This window comes from Lipotes vexillifer, unplaced genomic scaffold (genome assembly GCF_000442215.2).
Source record: "Lipotes vexillifer unplaced genomic scaffold, Lipotes_vexillifer_v1.1 scaffold42, whole genome shotgun sequence".
NCBI classification, from domain to species: domain Eukaryota; kingdom Metazoa; phylum Chordata; class Mammalia; order Artiodactyla; family Lipotidae; genus Lipotes; species Lipotes vexillifer.
The window spans coordinates 2600255-2605605 of record NW_006783436.1 but is presented as its reverse complement, the minus strand read 5'-3'; the positions used below and the strand labels follow the sequence as shown (position 1 = coordinate 2605605).

Sequence of the window (5351 nt, the reverse complement as noted above, 5' to 3'; positions counted from 1 at the left end):
GTCCTAATTGATATTTATAGAACACTGCATACTTGAAAATGTACATTTTAAGGTATGAACTAGAAATCAAGAGACTGGTCTAGTTTTGTCCGTGCAATAACTTGACCTTGGGTATGTCACTTACTCATTTGTAAAATGAGAGAACTGGGGTATCTGCCTAACTAAATAACTGGATCCCTTTGGTTTCTAAGATCCCTTTTAATTCTAAAACTCCATGAACTTGATATACATATGGAAGAGACACTAGGCTGCTTGCATGAAGAAGGCAAATCAGACCTTTTTTATTATTTTATTTATTACTTTTTGGGCATATGAAAATATATTACTATTGTGCTTTCACCATCAAAATTTATGATCTTGGTCTTTCCTTCTTGCCTTTGTATAGAGCCAAAAGAGAGATGTCGGCTACTTTGACAACCTTAAAGTGGACTCTAGGAATGTCAACAACAGCATGACCTTTGCGACTAAATCCAGCAACTGAAACTTCATCATTTTCCTCAATAAAATTCAAGCAACCATCATTGGGTACAAAGGCTGTGATTTTTTTTGCCATTCTTTTCTTTTTTTTTTTTTTTAAATAAATTTATTTATTTATTTATTTTTGGCTGTGTTGGGTCTTCGTTTCTGTGCGAGGACTTTCTCTAGTTGTGGCAAGCGAGGGCCAGTCTTCATCGCGGTGCGCGGACCTCTCACTATCGTGGCCTCTCTTGTTGAGGAGCATAGGCTCCAGACGCGCAGGCTCAGTAGTTGTGGCTCACGGGCCTAGTTGCTCCGTGGCATATGGGATCCTCCCAGACCAGGGCTCGAACCCATGTCCCCAGCATTAGCAGGCAGATTCTCAACCACTGCGCCACCAGGGAAGCCCCCCTTTTGCCATTCTTGATTAGCTGAACCATGACTTTCTGATGGCAGAATTTGGCTGTTTGGCTTCAACCATTACTTTTTCAAGTGCAATTCCCTTGGCATGAGAAGCGCCTAAAAAAGGGTTGGGCTTCAGGGCTGTGTCAAAATGGGCTTTCTTGTACTGTTTATCATGCCACTTCTGGTCTTTTCGGTGGCTACAGAGCTTCCTGACAGTACAAAAACCGCAACACTTGACCATCCTGCCGGTACCAAGGGTCTGAGTGAAAGAGAGATGCAGCACAGGAAGGAGCCACAAGCCACCTCGAGCCCAGACCTTTTTTTTTTTTTTTTTTTTTTAAAAGGTCGGGGCTCGGGCTTCCCTGGGGGCGCAGTTGTTGAGAGTCTGCCTGCCAATGCAGGGGACACAGGTTCGTGCCCCGGTCCGGGAAGATCCCACATGCCGCGGAGCGGCTGGGCCCGTGAGCCATGGCCGCTGAGCCTGCGCGTCCGGAGCCTGTGCTCCACAACCGGAGAGGCCACAGCGGTGAGAGGCCCGCGTACCGCAAAAAAAAAAAAAAAAAAAAAGAACTTGCAATAATTACTTGTAATTAGTGTGATTATTTCTTGTGTGCTATTAGGCTTGAAAACTTTGGTTTTAATAAATGGGCTAAGCGTTTGCTCTCTATATATTATTATATATATTATATATTATTAATTGGCTTAGAATCCCACATTCTTCTGTTATAGTATACAATTTACTTACAGCCCAGTTCTATAGTGATTACCACTGATTTAATATTGTCAAATTAATATTGTATATATATATTTCTAGGCAGAGCATCGTTGGGTCGTTAGACTTTTTATTGTTGAAAATGTGCCAACTTCTAGGGAAAAAGTAGTTTTAAAAATAATTTAAATAAAAAATAAAAGTCTTGTTGCTATAATCTGCTTTGTATTCTCAAATTTTATTGTCTCTTGGAAAGATCGATGCTATTTCCATCTGACCAGCCAGTTTGCAGGTCTGAAAACAGATATTGAGGCCCAAAGTGTTGGGTCCCAGATTCATTCTCTCCCAGGAGGTCCTGGGCTCCTTATGAGAATTCCTTCCATCCCTCCCTGGCAACTTACTTTACATCCTAGAGATCTCCAGAAAGAACAGTGCCAGAATTCCTTCTGATACACCCTCTGCCCTCCTCCAATGTCTCCTGGACAATACATCTGTCTCATAAGTAAGAGGGACTGATCAACTGATCTTTTCCAGGACAGACGTTACGCTGCAGTTTCCACTACTGGACACAGGACCAGCTGGAACAAACATCTTTGCTCAGTGGGCCTCTTGTTTCAAGTTGGCCTTAGCAAGGTCCCCATCACATAGACCACCAAGTGCACACATGGTTAGTAATGCCACATATGGCATAGACGTCTTGGCCTCTAGGGACACGTTTTAGGATAACACATCTGTCCTCTCATGCCACCTTACTCCAATTTCCCCCCAGGAGATGCTGGTGGTTTGGGAAGGAGTTGTTGGCATACAACCCTCAGGTCCTCCTCCTTTTCTCTCTGGGATCGCTGCAGAAAGCATGTGTCATGTCCTGCAATTGACCACCCAGTAAAAACTCAGCCTGGTGGGGTGAGGCCTGCGGTTTTCTACGCCTGCCTGTGGCTGACTCCCTCAGACCTTGCACTATGTGCCAGACACGGGAACTAAGCTAATCAAGACACGGTTCCTTTCCAGGACATCTAGCAACTATGAAGATGTAAAAATTAATACAGGGCTTCCCTGGTGGTGCAGTGGTTGAGAGTCCACCTGCCAAAGCAGGGCACACAGGTTCATGCCCCGGTCCGGGAAGATCCCACATGCCGCAGAGCAGCTGGGCCCGTGAGCCATGGCCGCTGAACCTGTGCGTCTGGAGCCTGTGCTCTGCAAAGGGAAAGATTGAAGATGGTGAAAACAAGATGCGAGTTTCACTTTGTTCTCATTGGTTCCAGTTTGTCCTTGTTCTCCCTCATTTCACAGGCACCTAGTTATTTTTTCAGCTGCTATCTCAGTTGACTTTTAGCAGCTTTAAGATTGTCACCCGATGCAGAGGCAACAGCATTCAATAGACTTCTCAACTGTGTAAAATCAAATCTCTATAAGTCCCTTATTCTCTATTATTCATTATAGCTCTACTACTCTGATCAAACCTAACTTAGGTGTTCGGTTCCGGTTTAATCATTTTGCATGGGTAATACTAGACTAGACTGGAAGTACTGCAAAAAAAAAAAAAAAATTAATACGAACTTGCGTATTGTATTACACACCCAAATTAATACAAAAATTAATACACACCCAAAACTGGGCGATCCCAACACTTTCCCAATTTATCTACCCGCATAAATTATTCCACCTTTGGATAGCCATAATTGCATATAATGGAGTGGGTAGTACTGCAGAATGTTTTGTTTGCCTATTGGAATGGGAGAGAATAGACAGCGAGGTGAGGAAAGAGGAGGAGGGAGCAAACTGGAAACATTTCAAGCAGACTCCGGTGCTGAACTCGTTTTAACTTGCCAGGACGCTGTAGAGTACATCACCACGCACGACTCGTTCTGTTTGTGTTAAGTCAGTAAGCTTCACTTGAGCGTGTCCTAAGTGGCAGGTACATTTCACATTCTTTGTCCTTGGTTTCAAGGTCCCTTCATTAGGCCGCACTGGTATGTTTGGGGAAACTTCTGTTTTAGCCCAAATGATTACTCCCTGAGCCCCAAATACAGCTTCACTTTTCCTGACTTTGTTCCTTTTCTAGATGTCACTGTGTTTACCTGGAATGGCCTTCCCCCAATTCCTGCCCTTTGTAATCTGCATCCTCCCAAGCCCACCTGCCTTGGTCACCTTAGCAGAGGTGAGCTTTTGCTCTGTGTAAGAAAGACCCATCCTTTGCTATTTCTGAATCTGTTTCCTTAGTGAGTTACCTGCAGAATTTTATTTTTTTCTCCAGTTTTCTCTAGTGGGGACCCTGAATTGGTTTCTCACAGTTCTGTCATGGCTGGAGTCTAACATATAATGACTTCACAGACACAGAAGCAATTTCTCATACTTCTCAAAAAAGACACACGTATGGATATCTACCTGATTCATTTGTTCATGTATCTTGTTTCAGTTCAGATTATATACTTTTGGAGGGATGTATGTTTTGTATCTTCTAAGATACTTATTTAACAACCGATGTTGTTAATGGCAGAAGAGAAGGAACACATTCCCCCTGAATTCTGGAAGACATAAATCAAAGAAGTCTACCATGAGCCCCCAAAGCTTTATCCTAAAACTTTGTATGCATTTTACAATCCTGTCTGTAACATACCCCTGTTTGTTTTAACATGAAAATGTTATGAACTGCTTATACTAGGTAAACTTAATGCTTTGAAAAGATGTGCCATATTGAATTTCTGAGTCTATATATCCTCTGATCCACCGCCGCTCACCCCTGCTGTGTATTCCAGTTAAAAAAGCATGGCGACTAGAAGTTAAATAAATGTTTATGGGATGAATAAATGAATAAAAAATCTGATAACACTAATGGAAATTTTGTATTTAGGCAACTCCTCCCAGAAATTTATATATTGGGTCACAGTCTTCCAAGGGAGTTAACTCACCAGCAGGAGTATGATCTGTGTTTCTTTCAAGTCCGGCCAGCTAGTGCACAGATGCAATCATTCCTTACTATAATTAGCTTCACTTTACAGGTGGGAAAGTGGAGGCTTAGGGAGATAAACAAGCACCACAGTAGCCGTGAGTAAATAGACCATAACACCCCTGTCTCTCAGGGTACCCAGGTCAACTCCCTCCTGCAGGGGCCGCAAGCGCCCCCTGTTCAGGCCTGCACGTAGCACTTTTTATGCTGGCTTGAGATTACTTGAGCACTTCAGACTCCATCCATGGGCCAAGAGCTCCTCTCTGCTGGGACTATGACTTGATCATCTCTGCGCACTCAGCTTCCCACACGGAGGGCTCCTAGGAAGTGTGAGAATGAATAAATAAAAATATATAAATCCAAAAAACTGCTGAATGATGCTTCATTTTCCAGGCCTGTCTTCTAAGTAGGCCCTTGTGTTTTTAACTTGTGCTAAGAGTACAAGTCTAAATGAAAAAGAACCTAATGCTTACATTAGAACATGAACTCAATGTTTCTTGAGACTTTCTTATTCTATTTTTACTGTATTGAAAATGTTCACTCAAGCATATCTTCTTTACTCTGGATTGATTCCCTTTCAACTCTTTGGGAAACCCTCGTGGACCAGGCCACAGCGATTGTCTTTGTCTCTGAGAACAGGCACTCCCTGCTCCGCTGCTGCAGGAACACAGCTTGGTTGTCTTCTGTGGGGATGACATGAATAGTCTTGGTCACCACTCTTACAGGACCCTGAGTTAAATTGGCTTCAGAGAGATACAAGGAAAATTCCTTGTTAACTATTTTATAGGTACAGATGGCAAATCTACAACTTGTAATGGTTTTTTTTTTTTTTTT

At 42.8% G+C, this 5351-nt stretch overlaps 1 pseudogene; it reads right to left on the bottom strand.

The window, feature by feature from the left end:
* Positions 1–349: 349 nt before the first annotated feature.
* Positions 350–1102, bottom strand: LOC103075559 (40S ribosomal protein S23-like; annotated as a pseudogene).
* Between the last annotated feature and the right edge of the window lie 4249 nt (positions 1103–5351).